General features: G+C 60.1%; 1 protein-coding gene across 3 annotated transcripts in view; it reads left to right on the top strand.

Moving 5' to 3' along the window:
- Positions 1-323: 323 nt before the first annotated feature.
- The window catches only part of CXXC5 (CXXC finger protein 5), a 35,232-nt gene continuing 14,935 nt past the window's right edge, over positions 324-20,620 (top strand). Inside the window, exon 1 of one of the 3 annotated variants that reach the window (XM_073887807.1) lies at positions 324-595. The gene's annotated coding sequence lies outside the window, so the exon portion shown is untranslated. Of the gene's footprint in view, positions 865-939; positions 1,028-20,620 lie in introns of those variants that run through there. The other 2 variants (XM_025852240.2, XM_025852241.2) reach the window with 2 other exon arrangements.

Here is a 20,620-nt window from a genome sequence, read left to right as displayed (position 1 = left end):
GGTAGGTTGCCAAGCCCATGCATCCCTCACAAAATAGGGAAGGTCCTCTTATTTTTTGTAAAGTTGCGGAGAAAAGAGATGAAGACGGGGCGCGCTGGGGGAGCTGAGCCTGGGCCGACCTCGTCAGAGCGCGGGGAGCTCGAGGCGCAGTGGCTGCGGCTCCGGCCTCAGAGCCTGCGGCGTCCAAGTGGCCAGAGCTGCGCTGGGAGGGAGGCGGAGGGAGGAGGGAGGGGAGCTGAGGTGGAGGGGGGGGGAGGAGGAAGCGTCGAGTCCGGTCCGGGTTTTGCCGGCAGCCCCCGGGCAGCGTTCAGAGCTCCTGCCCGGGCGGGCGCGCGGCGGCGGCGGCGGCGGCAGAGGCGGCGGAGCCTGAGCGGGGATGTAGAGGCGGCGGCACTGGCGGCAGCAGAGGCGGCGGCGGCGGCGGCGGCGAGAGCAGGCGCCCGAGCCGAGCGAGTAGATCGGCCGAACCTTGCCCCCCGAAGCCGGGCCCCGCGTCCCAGCCCTGCCCAGCCCGCGCCCAGCCATGCGCGCCGCCTGCTGAGTCCGGACGCCTCACGCTGCGCCCTCCGCCCGCCGCGCCGCGCTTCGCTCGGGGGTGATTAGTTGCTTTTTGTTGTTTTTTAATTTGGGCCGCGGGGAGGGGGAGGAGGGGCAGGTGCTGCAGGCTCCCCCCCCTCCCCGCCTCGGGCCAGCCGCGGCGGCGTGACTCCGGCTCCGGACCCGGACACGGCGGGCGGCGCGGCTGGAGCGGAGCGCACCGCGGCGGCGGTGCCCAGAGCGGAGCGCAGCTCCCCGCCCCACCCCTCCCCCTCGGCCTCGCGGCGGCGGCGGCGGCCGTGGCGGCTTGGACGACTCTGAGAGCCGGTAGGTGTCGGGCCACGGCCCTCCCCCGACCCCCCCGGAGGCCGGCCCCCTCCCCTTCCCCGCCTACCTCCCTCTCCTCCCCCGGGGCCCGGTGCGCGGCCGGGGCCGGAGTTCGCTGCAAGTCGGCGGAAAGTTTGGCGGCGCGGGCTCCCCCGAAGTTCAGGTGCGGAGAGCCAGGGACTGGGAAGGAGGGGTCCGTGTTTGGGAGGGGCGGGGGGCACCCGCAGCCTGAGGCACGGACCCCTGGAGCCCCGGAGCCCTAGCGCCGGTGATCGCTCGGTGGCCGCTGCTATACCCAAGCCTCCCCAAGCCGCAGTCGGCTCGGTCGCAGATCACTGAGTACAGACAAAAAGAGGGGTTTTAGGGTCGGGGACTGCGGGTTGGGCGCCGTGCATTGGGGCCGAGGATCTCCCTGCGGGATTCCGTCCCCTCCCCAAGTACCCGAGCTTGAGGGCGCTGGGGCGGCGGGATCCCGGGTCCTCACCTCGGGTGTTGGGCGGGCGCTCCGCCTGCGGGGGCGGCTGATTGGAGATCTGCGGCGCACACTCCCCCCGTCGGACCCCTAGCAGCCCTGTGTTTTGGGGGCTACGGTAACTGCTGCCCCGGACCACGCGTGGCTGAGCCCCCCCCCCGCCCCGACTTGGAGGGGGCGGCGGCCACTTCTACATTTTCCCTCCGGTTCCTCGCCCCCGCTGCCCGCGGGGTGCCTGGCGGGCTGATCAAGTTTGACCTTTTTTTTTTTTTTCCGTCAAACTATCACCCCCACCACCACCACCTCCGCTCCCCGCGGCCTCTCTCTCCCGTCCTCACTAGCCTTGGGGAGTCTTTCAGGCTGTCTCCGAGCCCCGCGTGGCCAAGCAGCGTGCAAAGCCAGGGAGGGAGAATGGGGGTGTTCCTCTAGCTGCGGAGTGTGGGAGGCGGGTGTCCCAGGCGCCTGCCTAGCTGCTCTGGCCCCAAATTTACCCATGAAGTTCGGCCCCAAGCCCCCCTCCCCTTTGCTTCCCTAGAGCGAGGGGCTGAACCGCCGCGAGAAGAATGTGTTAATTTTCTTGCTGGGGGAAGTTGTCCTCTCCCGGAATGGGCTGCTTTCCGGCGGGGAGCGCGGGGTGCGCCTGGCTTTGTTTATTTGTAGGATCGACAGAAAGTGATTGACCCCAGTTTATAAATGGGGGGCTGCCTCCGGGACCTGTCAGAAAAGCTGAAGCGCCCAGTGAGGGAGCAAGATAGCTTTTTTTCCCCCCGGCTCGTAAGGGGTGCGCGGAGTTGGGCTGGTGCCATGGGCTGCAAGGAGGCAGCAGCAGATTTGGGGGGTTCTGTAGGGACTCATCCGGAAAGACCCACACCTTCCTCCTTCAACTGAGACGGGGGTCTGAAGGGCTAACAGCCGCGCCCTACTTTGCCCCCTGGATCCTGGGTGGTCTTCGAGTCGCATCTTCGCGTTGGGGGAGAGCTGAACCGGGATCCGGCGAGCCAGCCAGCCTCTTGACCTCCTCCGTTCCCCGAGCGGCGGGCGCTGTTCGGAGTCCTCGGTTTTGTGGTGGGCCCAGTACCCCCGCCCCGCGCTTGCTCAGGAAGCGCTGGGGAGGGGGGCTTGTGTGATCGTTCGGCCCTCGCCCCCGCCGGAGCCGCCCCGGGCGGCTGGCAAACAGAGTCCCTTTCAAGTTTTCCGCTGGGGCCGCCTGGCGGGGGCTGCGTGCGCGGTCGCTGCGGACTTGTTTGGAGCGCTATTTGAACGCCCGGCGCCACCTCAGCTGCCCCGGCCCGCGGGGGCGGGGGTGTCCTTCCGTGCAACTAAGAGCATTTAAATTAGAGGTTTTTACGGGTCTTACTGGCCTAAGTTTGACGTGAGACCCCTTCCCGAAAGACCCCGTGTCCTCGGTCCCAACTGCCGCAGGAAACCTAGGAACTGGTACCCGAAATCTTTTCCCAGACCCCTTTTTGAGAGCGATGAGGGGGAGACTGAGGTCGGTGCTACCTACTACTGCGTAGTGTTGATTTAGCAGTTTCCCTGGATGAGACTCAAGCAAGAGCTGGTGGGGGGGCGGGGGGTAGTGGCCCGCTCTGCAGCTGTCACCCCCCTCCCAGAACGGAAATCGTTCTCTCCTTGGGGAGGAGGGAGAGGGGGTGATTTTTGTCCTGGGAAGGAGTGGGAACAGCTGAGGAAAGGTTGGCCTCTGAGTTCGCAGTCAGCCCTGGGGAGCTTGGTAGAAGCACCCCCACCTCGTCTTGGCATGAGCTGGGGCTCTCCCAGGGAAGCGCCTAGCCAGCCTTGTGGCTCCCTTTCCCAAGCCGCCTCCCTTTCCGAGGTGGGGGCAGAGGTTCCTCTGCAGAAGACAGACCCTTGGCTGACTGGCTGTCCCTTGGCGCCTTATTTATGTGTGTATTTGGGCCCGGCTGTTTTCCCGGCTCAGCAGGTGACCCTGGCCTGGGCCTCCTATCTCTCCCCCGACAGAGCCTGTTGACTTACCCGTGGGCCAGCGGCCTCGTCTTTATCACGTGAGGCCTGGAATGTCCACCCGGCTGGGCTGGGCCGGGTGGGGGAAGGGAGAAGGAGGGGAGGATTCTGCATCCAGGGCCCAGGCCAGCCCAGGCCTCTGTTCCATGGGCTCCCACTGTGAGCGCCCCCCCTCCCCCGCTCTTGATCCCTCTTTCCGCTTTTTGCCTGCCTTCTACCCATTTGGCAAGTATGAAACTGAGGCTTATAGGAGTGTGGCAGGCAGGGTTGTATCTGGATAAAGAACCAAGTCTCTGGGAATTAAATACCTCCACCTTCTTTAGGGCCCCACCTAGTTATTTATGGGAGAGTGGAAGGGAATGGGGGTCTCTCTGGGGGGTAGGCGTGTGGGCTGGGCTGAGGTCAGCTGACATTTTAGGATGCAGAATAGGGTGGAGGAATGAGGGGGTGTACCGATGAGCCAGACCCAGGCCTGCTTTCCTAGAGCCTGCTGTCTGGTGGGGTGACCATTAAGGCAGAACTAACTCCCCAGTCATGGTGCTCTGGAGTATGGCCTTATTGACCAAGGATGGGGCAGGGCTCACTTATTGTTGTTACTGTTATCATTACTGTCTGTTTTTTATATGTAAATAACTTAGTCATTTATTGCCCCAGTGTTTATTTTTTGAGCACCTACTGTGTGTCAAGCCCCACCTTTCTGGGGCTGCTGAAATGAATCACTTACTTGGCCCTGCTCTGGAGGCCCGCCCAGGGTAGAAGCTCCTCCCTCTTTCCCCACCCCCTGGGGCCTGAATTGGGGCTTCCCCCCCTTTATTCTAGTGCTCTCCCTCCCTGATCCCCACCACCTGGTGCTGTCCTAGCCTGTGTATGTGTGCCTGTGTGTGTGAAGTGTCCTTGATTAAGTGTATTAATAGTTAAACTCTCACTCATAGCTGGAACTCACCAGACCACAAAAAGCCTCCCCAGTTACTCACGCGCTACTGCCCAACAAGAATATCCCACTCAAGTTTTTTTTTTTTCTTTCTCTTACTTTCCCCTTCATTCCCCCCAACTCTGAGCCCACCTCCCAGGCTACAGGCAACGAGAAAGGGCTGGCCCCCTCAAAGACCCAGGAATCCCCCCAACCAGTCCACCTGCCCCCTAAACCCAAGGCAGTGCTAGATGAGTCTGTGTGAGTCTAGTCTGTTGGTCTGGGATTTGGGAAGCTAGGTGGTATGTGTGCTTATGACTCAGGGCATGTCCTATCTGAATCTGTGTGTTGAATGTGTGCGTGCGTGCGTGTGCGTGTGTGTGTGTGTGTGTGTGTCTGTCTGTCTTGCGGGGTGGGAGTCTCCGCCCATGTATGTTTGTGTATCAGGGCATGTGTATCTGAGGGTCTCGGAGTTGTGTGGGTCTGCATTGCATCTGTACTTGTGTGTTTGTGAATCTGAGTATCTGTCTGAAAGTTGAATTTATCCTTGTGAATCTGGGAATGTGCATATTCTGAGTTGCATGTGCTTAGAATTTTGGAGTGTGTACTCGTGATTTGTGTATATCTTTGTGATTTGTATATTCTTGTAAATCTGGGAGAGTCTGACTCCCTGAGTAGTGTGTCTGAATTGGGAAAGTGGTGTGTGAATCTGGGAGTGGGCATATTTGAGCTGTGCGGGCTGTGAGTGGTCTGTGTCTTTCTTTCGTGGCTGGTGTCTGTGTTCCTTTCTCTTTCTCTATCTGTCTGCCCGGCTGTCTTTCTGAGTCTCTCCCTCTCTGGTTGAGGCCCTGAGTGTGTGTGTGTGTGTGTGTGTGTGTGTAGCATTGAACCTCTCCCACCCCGTCCTTCCCCTCCTCTGCCCTCCCTGGCAGTAACTGGGCAGCCTCCCCGTCTGCCTGCCTGCTGGGAGTTTTGGAAGCTGTGGAGGGAGACAGGCTGGGGCCGGGGTGACAGCGCGTATCCACGGCGATGGCAGCCTGTGATTATGGGAATAAAAGGATTTTAAGGTCATGGGTGTATTTTTTTTTGTTCTGTTTTGTGTCCCCCCCCCCCCCCCGCTTTGGTGGAACTGGTGGCAGCAAAGGGCCAGAGCTGTGTGTCTGCAGGTTGGGAGTCTGTCCCCATACAAGTGAACGTGGATATGTGGTGCTTTTCTGGGAGCGTGAACACGTGTGTACATGCATGAGCAGAGCCTGTGAGAATGTATGTTCTTGGTGTGTCTGTCTGCCTCATCCCCTGTGAGAGTCCACAGGGCTGTCCCCTGCGGGAGAATTCCCAGGAAAACTTCTTGCTTCTGGGTGTGACATGGAGCTGGAAGCCTACGGTCCTCTATGTCCTGAAGAGCCGTCTGGCCCCAGTCCTTGCCTACCCGACCTTCCCTCCACAGTAGGGTGTCTTTGGCCAGAGACTGGCTAGGCCCAGTCACCTGGGCCAGGCCACATCTTGGGGTGTCAGTGCCCCTGGCCCCGCTCCAGCCCCTGTAATTGCATTCTGCCGCCTAATCCCCCGCCAGCTCAATTAGATCGCAAATTCTTCTTCATTTCCTGCCTCTGATGCTGGCCTCCCTCTGGGCTCGCGGGGCCTGGGAGAGAGGGAGGGGATCCTGCCCCCTTTCCGCCAGCACTGGGGGCTCTTACAGGGGTGTGATTAGTTGCTGGCACACTGGCCCTGGGGTGCAGGTTGGAACCCTGGGGCCCAACAGGAACGGGCTTCCGGTGGCCCTCTTTGGATGAACCTCAGTATCCCCACGCTGGGGGAGGGGCTTGCATTATCTGGTACCTGGGCTCTAGATAGACCAGGCAGATCCCTCTACGCCAGGCCCCTAGACAGTGCCCTCACCCCGGGTTCCCACGGGCTCCGCTCATGTTGTGTTTCCAGAGCAGTTGCTGGTCACCCCCTAGCACAGCAGTTGTAACCTTGTTTTCGACCTTTTAATGGTGTGTGTTCTGGGGGTCAGTAGGACCACTGAGCTCTTCTCTACTGGGTCCTCTTAACTCCCTCCCTTGACCTCACCCAGACAAGTGTGTTTGAGCACCGGCTCTGGAGCCAGACGTGGCTCCAAATTCTGGCCATGCCACTGTCTAGCTGGATATATGACTTTTGGGTGAGTTGTCTCTCTGATCCTCAGTTTCCTTATCCCTGAAATGGGATAATAAGAGTGCCTGCCTCACAAAGCCATTTTCAGGTGGACACAGGGATGGTTGCTTAGTGCCCAGCACCAGTGGCTAACCCACAGCATGCAATAAAAGTTGGCTTCTTTGGTGACGAGGACTTCACATCCCCCAGTGAAAAGGAAGAAAAGAATATGTGCCTCACCCTTAGCATTTCTGTCTCCATTCCGCTCATTACCAGGTGTGTGATGTTGGGCACATCACTCTGCCTCTCTGGGTTTCTCTTCCCCTTCTGTAGAATGGGACTGATAAGAGGCCTGACCTCACAGGACTCAGGGGAGAGTTATCCACGTGCAGATGCTTGGCCCCAGGGGCCCGCCCTAGCAGGGTTTCAACATATTGCTTGCCCTCTTTTTCCTTTCCTCACACCAAGCCTAGGGTGGTATGGGGCTGGCAAAGACACAGGCTCAGGCACAAGGGGACTGGCCAAGGTCATGAGGCTGGTAATGGGGCCTGGGTGGGGTGGGAGGGCTAGGGGATGACCTGCTGGCTTGCTCGCTCGCTTACTCGCTGGCTCAGCTGAGCCGTGAGGCATGGACTTCCCTCCCCGCTGGTCTCTGTGGAAAGTGGTGGCTTGGCTGATTTTTTCTGTAAAGGGGAAGCTGGATGTCTGCTCCTTCCCCAGGAGGCACCCGTGCCAGTGGCTGTGCTGACAGGCCTCCTGGCCTTCTTGCTAGGGTAGCTGGCAGCTCTGGAAGGCCCACTGCACACAGACCAGCCAGAGGGAAGAGGGAACCGCAAAGGTCCCCTGCCATCCCTAATCCCCACGGCCCCTCCCACCCTCAGCCTGTTCCTTTTGGCTGGAAAGACAGAAAGGAGCCCCTGCAGGAGAGTTGGGGAGACTGGCTCTGCTGGAGGTGGTGGGGAGGGGTGGGGTGGGGTGGGGAGTGAGGTGCCCTCTGCTTCAGGGTCCCGGTAGCTCCCTGGCTAGTCTCCTTATTTCTATGACCTCTGTCACTCACTGGCCTAGGCTCTTTAATATTTCATGGCCCATGGAGCCAGCCCCCTGCCCTAGCCCCCTTTGTCTGTCTGCTAGCCCCCCCCCCCCTGGGGCCACCCCTGTCGCTGAATTGCTGAATTACTGACCCCAAGAGGCTGCCTCTGCCTTCCCCCAACCGGCCCTAACACCTCCTCTGTCCCTCCTGACCTGCCTCCCCCACACCTCTCATGGTCACACCTTCCATCTCTCCTACACACCGTCTCCCCTTTTCTGACATCTGTGACCATCACCCTGCCCTTTTCCTCCATTTTCCTCTTTTGTTGGCCGCCTCCTTCTCAGCGGAACAGAAACCGTGGCAACTGGTCTGTCCGCCTGCTCCCCTGTCCACCCCTTCCTGCCCCCTCCCCCTGGCTACGCTGGGCGTGAGAGCTGGTTTTATTTATTTTTCTGTTTGTTTGGGAAGAGGGCAGTGGCAGTTCTGGGCCCTGGCAGAGCAGCGGGCAGGCGGGCCGTGCTGGCCTCCCAGGAATGTGGCCGGGACGCCCCGCGCTATATTTACTCCCCTCCAGCTGCCGGCCCCAGCAGGGCAGAGCCAGGCCTGCCCGGTGGCCCTGGGGGAGCCCTGTACCCAGCCTCCCCTGTCCAGCAGACCCCCACGTAGCCCTGGAGCCCACCACTCCCCCCACTCCGGCCGTGACCTCTCCAGGCCTGCCGGCAGGAACACCCGCATGCCATGCCAGTACAGGCATAAGTATGGATGCTGGGGCCTGATTCCCGTGGGGCAGCACCTGGCAGCCCCACGCCCCCACCCAGGAGCCTAGCCTAGGCCTGTAGTCTGGTGGCCAGAACTATGCAAAGCATCTTTCCGGGGCTCTCCCCACCAGGCCCGGTCCCTGCTCTTGCCGCAGTCCCCTCGGCTCTGTGCTCAGTTTTGCTGGCCGGGGGGTAGGGGTGGGGGGGCTGGCGCAGCCTTGAGCAGCTGTGCTCCCTGCACATAACTTGCTGTCTGCTGGACCTCCTAGGTTCCTCACACGGACGTACGCGTGCACACCTAAGCGCTCGGACATACGTGTGCAGCACCCGTGAGCACACCCTGGAGCGTGCCTTCCTTAGAGCAGGGCCATGCCTCCTGTCATTGGTTCCCTCATCCAGCAGATACTTGGAGGTTTTTGTGAGCCCGCTCCTTGCCAGGCTTGCAATGGGACATGGCAATGACTGCTTCCTGTACCCCCAGTGCCTGGCACCAGCTGAGTGTTTGAAGAGCTTTAGCTACTGTGCTAATCAATTGCTGTCCTCCAATTATTACTATAATAATAATATGTTGTCACAATGGTGATGGCAACGGCTAACATCCTAAACCCTGACTGGGGCAGGCACTATGTTAGTGGCTCTCGAGCCTTCGCTTCCCTTAAATCCCCACAGTAGCCCCGTGACTGGATGCTGTTAGCGTCCCCATATACAGATGAGGAAACTGAGACCGGAGAGTTTGTGACTTGCCCCAGGACTTGCCATGTGGGATTAGGTCCTGGTAGAGCCCTTGACTGGCTGTGAGCACCGTGAGAACAGCCACGGTTGGTCTGCTTGTTTAGGGTACCTTCCACGCTGCCAGGCACACTGCGGCCCCTCCCCTGAGTTTGTTGACTAGAAGCCTTGCTCTCTCCTTCTTGAGGCCCCTCATTTCCCTGGGGAGGGGCCTGGCATGTGGTGGGGGGTGGTGACTGGCCAGTTGGATGAATGAAAGAATGAATGAACGAACGAATGGCCGGACGATTTCTGTGGGAATGAGTGCTCTCAGGAGACAGTGGGGTAGGAGATGTGCTTGTGCTGGTGATCCCACTGGTATGTGGAGATGTGCTGTGCCTGCCGAGGGTTCCCATAAGTGAGGTGGGGGCGGGTCTGAGAGATGTGGCCAGAGACCAACAGGCTGCTGGGGCCTAGCCCTTGAGCAGGTCATGTCATCTCCCAGGACCTCAGTTTTTCCATCTGTCAGATGGGCTCGAGAGCCTTTGTCCTGGCTGGCTGTCAGCTGGCTGTCAGCTGGCCTGGCCTGGGATTGGCCTGGGAGCCTGAGAGGTGAGGGACCGTGGTGGGAAAGAGGAAGCAGTGGGTGGTGAAGACAGGAAGATGAAGCGTGGAGCTTGGCTTGGAACCTGAGAAGCAGGGAGACCGGCCCTGACCTGACACCCATCCTCCCTCCGAGCTGCAGGGTGGAGGTGCAGGTTCACAAACCCCTAGCTACCCGCTCTCGTTCTGGCAAGGGCTGGGCTTCCTGACATCTGCAGCGTCAGTGGCTGTGTGTGCCACGAGGGGGTGGCCTGCCCTCCGGGACTAGACCAGCTCTGTCTCCAGGCCCAGAGGCTCCCCCCAACCTCATTTCCAGTTCCTGTTGACCCTGATGGGAGAAACCCAGGCCCTCTCCTGCCTGACCCACCTTCTCCAAAGCTAGATGGGGAATCGGTTAGCTGGGCCCATAGCTCCAGGTGAGAGTGGGCTTGGCCCCCTTCCTTCCTGGGAGTGTTAAGATCTTGGTGGCCTAGAATTTTTAGTCACAGGAATTTAGAATCAGAATGCTTGGAGCAGAGGGATTCTTTTCAGGATTCTTGTCGTGTTGGGATTCTAGAATCACAGAACCATGAGTTTTACTGCAAAGGAAGCGTGAATGGTCATGTTTCAATCTTGTTTGACGCTAGGGGACATTGAGGATCTGAGAGGAGGGGCTTCCCTGTGGTGCCCTCAAGTGACATGAGCGTATATACCTGAGACAGAAACCCAGTTCGGCCTCTGGTCTGCCCTGCTTTGGAGATTTGGCTGGCGTGGGCCCCGTCAGGGAGCAAGGGGGATGCGGCTGGCCTGTAGGCACAGGAGGGGTCCTCACGGCGGTGCCCACCCACCCGCTGCCCACCGCCTGCTGCCCACGCTTCCCGAGGCACCAGTGTGAGGAGGAAATGCCGGCTGTTGCTTCCAGCGACAGCCGGCAGGGCCGGGCGGCTTCCCAGCTCCCCCTCTGATTCATGGCCGCCTGCAGCTTCCCCCTCCCCTGGGGGCCTCGGCAGCCCCATCTGTGCAATGGGGACAGGAGGCTCTACCCCAGAGTCTAGCGTCACAAAGACAGTATATTGGGGGTTCTTTTCAGGACCACCGTGAAGCTTTGAGAATGTTGGGAGGCTAGCCTGGGATAGCCAGCTGGGCATTTGGACCCAAAGCACTGAGCAGTTCTGCTTGGGGTTACACTAATGCCTCCAGGAGTCTGGGCGTTGCCGAATGGGTTCCTGGGGCAGCAAGTGTGGTGGTGGTAAAAGGAAGAGCACTGGATGGGAGGCCTAGGTCACCGGGCTCTCTCTCGACCTCAGTATACCCATCTGCAACATGGAGGGTGATATTCCATGAGGTCCCATTCAGTGTCGCCTCTGCCTGGATAGGCGCCGGGTGGTGGAGATACTAGGGAGGCCGAGGCCAGTAGCCGAGCTGTGCGGCAGGGAGGGGGCCTCTTTGGCTGCGGACACGGGGTAGGAGTGTCATTTGGCTGCAGGGGTGGCTCTGGGAGAAGGAATGAGGTAGGGGGGAGATAAGGAGCCTGCCAGCAAGGCAGTGTCCAGCGGAAAATCCCAGCCATTCTCAGGAAGTGTTTCCTCCACTGGTCTCCTGGGAGGGAGGCAGGGCAAAGCCGGAAGGAGGGTAGTTGGGGGCAAACAAAGTCCCCCAGCCAGTCTCAGTGGAGACGTCCCAGGCCTGGCAGCTGGGCGGGTGTGCCCCTCGCACTGCAGGAGGGCTGGAACGCACCCCCCACCATGCTCTAAGGCTGGGCCTGTGGTAGGAGGCCAGGACTGCCAGGAGGGGCTGGGCCATAGTCCAGATTTCAAAGCCTTTCCCCAGGGGCCTCGTGGTGCCCTCCGCCCTGTCCTGAGCTGCCGCCGCGGGGGTGGCAGATGCTGTTTCATCGGCTGAGGCGAGTGGGAGGCCTCCGGAAGGTCCTCCTGGGAGGTTCCGGGGGGCAGTGGGGGTGTGGGCAGCTGCCGCCCAGCCAGAGCTGGCTCACAGTGGCCTCCCAGGTCCCTCAGTGCCCCAGGCTTGGGGGCCGGGGGTGGTGCTTTGGAATTGAGACTGGTCCTCCCTGCCTTTGCTCCCCTCCCCGCCTTCGCCCCCCCTACGCACCCCCCCCCCACTGCCCACCAAGCTTCTTGGCTCTGGCCCCCTCCCATCCCTGGCTGCGTCTGCAGAGCCCCCCGGGGAAGGCAGGGGAGGAGGCGCAGCGGGCTCAGAACAGCGGGTGCCCGTGCAGCCAAGTATTTGCGCGAGCTGTCAGAGACAGACAGGCATGTGGGGAATTTGGTGCGTGTGGGGCTGGGGGAAGCAGCCGGGTGGGCAGGCAGGCAGGAGGGAGGAAGGTGGGGCCGTCTCCCCCCGCCTGTTGAACCCTGCGGAGACCACCATTCTCCCCAGCCCAAAGCAGAAGGTACATCTGGCGCTGTCTTCCTGCCTGTACCGGTACGGTGAGACCGGGACCCTGGCTGGGGTCTGAGAGGGTGCTGACGCCGGGGAAGGGGCTGCCATGCTGAGGACCGGAGCCCGGGAGAGGCTGTCTGGTGGAGTGTGGAGCCAGGCAGGAATCCGGGTTGTGCCCGACTGTGGCCTCCAGGAAATAGCAGCTGTCATGCTCCCGTGTGTCCCCACCCCCACCCCCACCCCCCAAGCCTGGCACAACTTGTTTCCTGGCCAGGGTCCGGCTGGGGCAGATTGGAGGAGCCTGGTATTGCCCAGTCTGGGCAAGGAACAGGCTGGGTGGAGAGGCCATGTTTATAAGCCTACAGGTACTTGGGGTGCTGGGGAGGGCCCCCCCCCCGAGCCATTCTTTCCCTGAAGCAGGTTGGAGTCACTTGGAGGAGGGGACCTTGTCCCTTATTTCCCTGGACAGAGACCCCCAATTTAGTCACCTTTGTGGTCTGCTCTCCGCAGCAGGACCTGTTAGGCGTGTGAGGGCCTAGAGCTGAGGAACACTTGAGGTTTCGTATCTGAGAGCCCAGAGAGGGGGATACACTGGCCTGAGATCACACAGTGGGCTCCCCAACCTTCTCCCTGCCCTCATGTGGGTGGGGCCAGCGGGAAGAGGTGAACTTTGGGGGTTTGCTGGGGTGGGGGGGACTATATTTAGTCAGCCCTGCAGAGCCAGGGGGCCCCTGGGAGCAGCTGTTAGTGGGGGGGGGGGAGACAGAGGCCTGAAGCTGCATTTAGTCTGGACAGAAATATCCTCCCCCCACCCACCCACCCACTGACTGGGCGGCCAGGCTGCAGGCTTGTCCCCTGAGGGGCAGCTTGCCTGGGCCTGGCGGCCGGCGGGACAGGCAAGATGACCCGATAGGCTTTTCCCAGCTCAGGTTTCGATGAAACAGGAACCGGAGCCGCAGCCTGGGCTGTGGGGGCCAGGGCAGCCGGAGCCGTGTGGGCCGGGGCTGCCTCCCCCTGCTCCCCCCCCTTCTCCCCGTGTTGCAGCCTCCCATTCTCCAAGGCCTGGGGAAGCAGCAGGTTATTTATCAAGCCAGCCTCCCTGCCGTGTCTGCCTGCGCCTCCCCCTACCATACCCCCCCCCCCCGCCTTGCGCTGGCGGCCATGAGCCCAGCAGAGCAGGGTGAGCTGGGCGGGCAGGCGGCAGGATGAGCTCAGGAGACGTGAGTCACCCCATCCCTAGCAGCCCCACGAGGCCCTGCGGCCTGGCAGGCAGAGTGCACTCACGCACTCCCCACATGGCACACCCCGGGGCACACGCTCGGGACAGACATGTTCACTGAGCGCACGTAGTTCCCCACAGCCCGGCACACGCAGCAGACACACACAGCATGGCCCGATCGCATCAGCTGTGGACACCCCAGAAGCGCGCTCACGCGTATGCTGCCCGCCCCGGCCTCTGGCACGCACACACGCCGGCACACACGTAGGCAAATGGCCCCACAGAGTCATGTGTGGGCGTTCCGCACTCCCAGGAGGACCCCAGACCCCGCTCTGGCAAAGCAGCTGTAGGTCTGCTCCGTGCTCAGGCCGCGGCCGCCCGCTTCCATAGGATTGGGCCGGGAGACCCGACACTACAGCGTCTGGTGTGTGTGCACACACCAGACGCGGTTGGGGCTCCACTTAGCCACATCCCACCTTTAGGGTCACACAAAAGAGGCCTGGTCCTTGGCCATGTAGAGTCAGCTGGGTTCTTTTGGGCGGGTGGGAAGGGAACTGTTTTTTCCGCCATTCCCCGGCCGGCTTGGCCTTCTCTGGGGGCAGAGGCCTAAGTCTCAGGCCTGGAAGTGATAAACCCACCTTGCCCTCCAGGATGGGGAACTCTGACCTGGGCAGAGCGGGTTGGGGGTGAGTGGGGGAGAGGTGCGGAGGAGCCAGGGAGAGGAAAGTCCTGGCAAAGAAAAGCCGTGGAAAATCAGTTTTCTGGGGAGTGCCAAGTGGCCAGCTGCTGCCCCCAGTAAGGGGGCCGGTTCCTGGGGAGATTGGGGGGTGCTGGAAATTGGGGAAGGGCCCCCCTTGACCTACTGGGCTGTGCCCCAGGAGCCTGCCTGCTCACCCTGGCACCTACTTTCCTCAGTTCCCTTGGCTCCCCCGTCTCTCATTATCTCCCCCACCTTGCAGCCAGTACCCTGAGACTTAGAATTCAGACATATTTCCTCGTTCTTAGTCTACTGGCCTGCAAAATGGGTACAGAGCTGACCTGAATACAAGGAGGGGCTGAGCTGCTGGGTTGGAGGGATGCCCTCGGGGGGCTTGTAGGCTTCTGCGCAGTGGGTCTGGGGCTTGCCTTCCCTGGATTGGGCAGAGCTGGGGGCATGACTCTTTTTCATACACTGAAAAAAACACCAGTTTTCAGGTGAGAGAATTGAGTCTGATGGGTCTGACTTCATGGTCATGAAGGGCTTTAGACACAGCCACCCAACACCCAGACTACAGATCATTCTGGATCTACAGGATTGAGAGAGCCCAGGGAGGGAGATTCAAGGGGCAGGTGACTGTTACGACTCAGGCCCAGGCTAGCTTCCCCCCCTCCTGGCCACGCATATCTCCCTCATAAAGGCCTAGACAATGGTCAGGGAGGGGAGAGGGGCCCAGGCATGCTGAAGTAAACAAACAGCAGCGGTCAGTCAGGAGGACTGGATGTCCTCTGAGCCTTGGACTCTGGAGTAGGACAGGCCTAGGCTCCAAACTTGGCTTGATCACTGCCTACTTTGCTATCACAGGCTGCTCTGACCTCACTTTTGCCACCTAGAAAATGGGTATGAGCCTTATCTCTGTGTCTCAAAGCTGCAGGACCTGAAGTAGGTGGTGGGGTGTGGTTCTCACTGTGTCACACACCTGGATCTCCAGGTGAGTCCGGACCTCCTCCCGACCTGACTGCTCCACCAAAGCTGGCATTTTCCTGGGAGGGGTACCCCATAATACGGACTCCTTAATTAGACTGTCTTGGATTTAGCCTTCTTTAGGGCTGTTCTCAGATGGGAATGCTCAGGTGGGGGACTGAAGAGGCTGACCCTGGGGTCGCAGAGAGGGGGGAGCATCCAACCAATGGGTTGGATCCAGGGAGAGGAATGTGGAGTCCTTGGGTGTCTGGACATTCCTGGGGGCTTTACGATATGGGAGGAAACAGAGCCAACCATAGATCCCCGGCATTCTCAGTTCCCCAACCCCTCAGTACACAGCAAGACCACAAGTTAGACTCGGCAGGGACTTCCAGGTGCCACATGGGTTCTTTGCAGTGTCGTGAGGGGCTAGGCACACACCTGTGTGAAGGAGCGGTCGGGACCATTGGAGACGGAAGGAGTGCTGACATAGAGCAGGCCGTGCTGGGGCCTGGGAGGTGGAAGGAAAGGTTGGCAGGATGTACAGGTGGGTTCTTCCTGTGGCCAGAAAAGGCATGCAGGCCTGGACAGCGGAGTGCTGCCCCGCTTGCAGACTTTATACCTCTGTCATTCGCTCCTCTCCCTATGTTCCTGCAGGTAAGTGGACGGGGGAGGAGTGCTCTCCGCGGGGCTGGGGAAACCGAAGCACAGGGATTGGCTCAGACTCAAAGGCAGACAGTGACAGAACCGGGGCCACAACCTCGGTTACTTGGCACCCCTGGCTTGAACAGTCCTTACCACTCTTTTGCTGGCTGATGATGGCGGTAAAAATAATAACGGCCATCATTTGTTGAGCACCTTCTGTGTGCTGCCCTGCCCTGAGAACTTGTGTCCTCTCCAGGACCCAGACGAGGGTGGGGCTGTCATCATGTGCATTTCACAGACCAAGGAATGGCCTTAGCAAGGTCAAGCAAATTCTCTGAGGTCACCTAGGCTGGGGGCTACAGAGGAACCCTGATTCCAAAGCCCACTTGGACCCTTTCGTGACCTGAACCTGTGCCTGGGGGCAGGGGCGGCAGGTCCTACCCATCCTCTGTAATCCCATGATGAATAATGTTCCTAGTTGGGCCAGCCTCCTCCCCACCTATGCCCAGCCCTTGGCTGTCCTGGGGACCTCTGCTATCTCAGGGCACTCCCCAGGTTTGGACCCAAGGCCCTTGGGACTGCTGACTCCTTGGGCCTGGGAAGGGTGAGCCTGATGCATTGGGAGTGCGGTAGGGGGCCAGGGGATGCACCAGGGAGCAGATTGATACCCCTTAGGGTTTGGGGGATGTCCTTGCAGATAAGTTCTGGGAAACTTAATTACTAGGCTTGTGGGAGCCACTTGGGGGCCTGGTCAGGGTCCTATACCTCCCCCATCCCCACCCTCCCATCTTCCTGGGGAGTCCTTTCCCTTCTAGGGAGCCCTGCACAGAGTAGTTGAGAAAGTGTCCTTGAGCTGGAGATACCTTCTATATACAGGGGCAGCCCCAGCAGTGACCCCAGCTCCCCCCTCCCCAAGTGATGTGTCTTAGCCAAAGACAGCACCAGGCACAGTGTGGCCCTAGGTCGAGGCTCACTAGAGGTCACTGAGTCAGGTTTGTGTTCTCTCAAATGGAGGGGCAGACTCTGGGTTTAGGGTCCTGGGCTGTGTGGTAAGTCACTTCCCCTTTCCGGTCTCAGTTTCTGCATTTGTGAAATGACTGAGAGTCTGCCATGCACAGTGTCTGGGGGAGGGGTAAGTTAGTCAGACACACACCCACGTGCCTTCTCCTGGCGTCCCCAGGTCCCCGTATGGACAGAGCACCTGGCACAGACTCCGCTGATGGTGGTGACAGTGGAACCCCCACATACACCCTGAGCTGTCCTCTTGGTACCTCGGTCCTCAGCGATTCTGGGAGGGAGACAGCGCCAGGCTGCTGGCTCAGCCGGCTTGGCCACTGACCTTCAGAGCACCCAGGCTGTCAAGGCCGCCTGCCGGGCGGGCAGGGAGGGGCGCCGGCCAGTTCCTCGGCTGGTGCTCCCCGCCCTGCTCCCACACTCCTCTCTCTCTCTGCGCCTGTGTGCGAGCTAATTAATCTCAGCCCCTTTGGGAAATTAGAACGCTGCAGCCGCGGCCTTAGCCTCACAGTGCCTGTGCTGCTAGTGGGCCCTGCCAAGACCCACCGTGGTTTGGGGGCACGGGGTGGGGGATGGGGGCAGCAGGATGAGCTGGGCAAGCATGAGTCTCCCTGAGCGCCCCCACCTTCTGACTGGGGGCTGGGGTGGGGTGGGCTCTGACATCTCAGCTCTCTTCCCTTCCAGACGGCATTCATAAGGACATCAGGCAATTGCTTTGCTGGGGTGAAACCCAACCCCCAGCACCTCCCTGCCCTGGTCCTGGGGCTGGTGTGGTCATCCCTCACCCCACATCCGATCTCAGTGCGGGGTCCTCTTGCCTGCCCAGTGCGGCCTGATGGAGATAGATGTAATTATGGAATTTTGCTTGGGAAATTAATTTGAAAAAGTTAATTAATTGGTGGTTCCGGAGGTGGCAGGCTCCACGCCCAGCCAGTCCTAATGACGTCAGTGCTGACCCGCCTGAGACGCCGCTTCCTGGGCAGACTTGCGGGGGGGAGGGGGGGACCCCAGTGACCTGGTTGGGCGGTCGTGGTGGGCCAGGCAGAGGCACAGTGAGGACGAAGAGGCGGACTGGTATCCTGCCTCAGAGTAGGCACCTGGAAAGTGTTTGTTGGCTGGGCCAGCGAGATGCACTTGGGCATCCTGAGAACTCAGCCACTTGTTAGCATGTTCAACAAGCCATTGTCAGGCTTCTTTATACCAACTCCAGTGTCTCGAGTGCTCACAGCCAGCGCAGACAGCTGAATGGTGTGCCCACGTCTTAAAAATCCCTTTTTTCAAAACCTCTAAACTTCTACCCAAAGGGTTCAAGGGACAGAATAGGTCCGTTGTGCAGATAAAGCAACTGAGGCCCAGAGAGGATATGACTCGCCCACCTCTTCAGCTCTGTCCTCCGGCAGGGTGGTGGAAGGGGTGTATAAAGCTTGGGCTTCTTCCCAGGGGAGGAATGCTCCCACAGGCAGCCCCGTCCCAAGTGTGGGTGATCGGGGCCTTAAAGTTGACTCTGTTCCCAAAGGAGAGGGCCAGAGAACGTGGCCAGCCCCCCAACCCTGGCACCCCTGGTACCGTTGTGCCTCCTCCCCCCAACCCTACCATCAGACATTTGTGTTGCCCTGTGTGTTCACGTAGGGGCTTCGTCCACCACCCTCCCTAATCCTCACGATGACCCAGTTGGCTGAGACAGGAGGCCCTGTGCGCCAGGGCTCCCCTGGTACATAGGCACCCCATTGCTAGGACCTCCCAGCAGGGCCCCTGACCACAAGAGTCTGACCAAGTTCTAGTGTCTGGAGGAGTGTGGGCTCTGTACAGGCTTTGTCCAGACTGAGGAAGGGTCAGGACTGGGGCAAGAGGTGGCCATCTATAAAATAGGGAAAATGGAAGCCCTATGGATCCCCATAGGACAGGTCAGGGATACTGACCTGCAGGAGGCCAGCAAGGTGAGGAACATGGGCTTTCAAGAGGTTTGGACCTGGGTTCCTTCAAGCTGTGTGGCGTTAGGCAGGTATCTTAGCTTTTCTTAGACGTTTTCCTCATCTGGGAAATGGGGATGATCACATAAGCCACTCAGAGGGCTGTGGTGAAGCACAAGGAGGTATCACTTGAAGTATCTGGCCTTGGTACCAGGCTGGGTGGGAGAGCGGGGAGCCAATGGGACGGGGCTGGTGCCAGGGCCTGAGAAGGCCAGCGGGTTTTTGGAGGGGAGTCTGGCGCATGTAGAGTTGGGGCAGAGGAGCTAGGACTTGAGAGGAGGTGATACTTGTGAGGCCCCCAAGAGCCAACAGCTAGCGGCCCAGAGCCCTGGGGCCCTCTAGGGGGAGTCATTCTGTACAGCATTCACTCCCAGATTGGTCTAGCACATTCCCTCTGGACGTCCCCAGGGTCCCAGTGGGCCCTGCAGTTAATTGTGTAAGCCTCATCTCTGATAGTTTTTCAGAATAAAAGTGACCATCATAGGGCAGGATGAGCTGGGCACTTTGCATCCCCCTTCACTCCGCTGTGTTCTGCAGTTCTGAATTTTTTCAAGGTCTGACTCTAGGCTTGGGTTTAAGCAGGCCACACCCATTTCCGGAGCCTCCCGTGTAAGCTGGGTCTAGGGTCAGAAAGGAGAAGCTTTTTCTGCCCACCTCACCTCCAAGAAGCTCTGTGGTACTGCCCTCCAGCACATTAGGCCATAGGCTGAGTGCTCAGGGCTCTGTACAGGCTGTTAAACCCTTCTGCGTGTGTGTCTGTCCATTTGTCTCCTAGATTAGGAGCTCTCTGAGGGTGGGGTCCATGGCATCTCCGTGTTTCCCATGCCCAGCACAGAGTTAGCACTAGACGGGGGTCATAGGGCTCCTGTGTTCCTATTTTACAGATAGACTAGTTAAGGCCCTGTGAGGACATCACTTAGCCAAGACCAACACAGCCTTTTGAGGGGCAGAGGTAGCCTGGCCCAGGTGGGTGTGGGGCTGCTGGTGCATCCTGGGGTCTTTCTGCAGGCCTCAGCACCTTCCCCGACTTCCCTGGGGCCTGCAGCTCCAGATCCACCTGGCAGGCAGCGTTCCCACTCTCCAGCCTTGAGCCCTGTGCTCCTGAGAGCGGGAAGTGAGGAGTTCTGGCATTAGAGTGTCAGAGGGCAGACCTTAATTTCTCCAAGCCTCAGTTTCTTCATCTGTAAAATGGGGGTCTTGGTACTTCTCCCTGGTGGTGCTTGGGGGTGGGAGAGTGGTTAAAAGAACACATTTGTTCTAAAAAAAAAAAGAACACATTTGTTCTTAGCTCCATGCCTGGAACTTCTTAGTAAGAACTCCTTAAGTGTTTGCCATGGTTATTATTATTGTTGACACTGTTACTGTGTTATCATTACATTATTATTCATGCTCCCAGGGCCCCAGCAGCTGCAGTGGCTCTGGGCCTGGACACAGAGCTTGGTCTGCAGAGAAGGAGCTGCAGTTTCTAATTAGTGCCCCAAGGAGAGGGCCTGGGTTTTTATTTTAGCTGGAGGATCCCACCTGCCCAAGGCTTCCCCAGCCCCTGTCATCCTCTCCCCAGCCTCAGGTAGGGGGCCTGGCTCCAGGCAAAAGCCTCCCCAAATTCCCCCTGCCACTCCCCCCACGCCTGGCAGACCTCCGGGGCCATGAATCATTTATGAGGCAAAAATGAAACCAATTAAGGACAAACTTTGAAAGCCTCTAATTGCTGCGCCTGGTGGCCCCGAGGAACGAGGGGAGGCAGGCCCGCTCGGTGCGGAATCTCCTCGGCCCGGTCCTTCCCAGGCTGTCTGTCCCACCGCGTCTCAGGGCGCCGCGTCCTCCCGGCTCCCCGCCGCCTCCCGGCCGGCCGCCGACATGCCTGCGCGGCTCTGGCTGCGGCGTCTGCCGCCCCGGCGCCCGCCCCGGGTCCCAGGCCGACTAATTAGGCCCGGCTCCCCTCCCCGCGCCGCCCGCCGCCCGCTCCAGGCCCGAGGTGATGGCGGCTGTTCCTGCCGTCCTGGGGCCTGTGCCCCAGAGCTGGCTCGCGCTTCTCGGGGCGGGAGCCAGCTCTGCTCGCCTGGCTTAACCCAGACGAGCCCAGGACGCCCTGTCCCCGAACGGGGAGGCTGGGGCGCCCCCACGCCCCCACGGTGGGGTCCGGGGAGGGGGGTGGAGCTCCGGCCCGGCCGGGGCACACACGGTCGGAGGTCGGACAGTCCCGTTCAGTCTCAGGGAGAGAGAGCCACTCACCGAGTGGAAGGAGCCAGAGGTGGCGGGGGGGGGGGGG

The sequence above is a fragment of the Callorhinus ursinus genome, unplaced genomic scaffold, assembly GCF_003265705.2.
Source record: "Callorhinus ursinus isolate GAN/ISIS: 27379988/994484 unplaced genomic scaffold, GSC_fseal_2.0 scaffold83, whole genome shotgun sequence".
Taxonomy (NCBI): Eukaryota; Metazoa; Chordata; class Mammalia; order Carnivora; family Otariidae; genus Callorhinus; species Callorhinus ursinus.
Note: the sequence above shows the minus strand (reverse complement) of the source record. Positions and strands in the feature narration are given on the sequence as shown.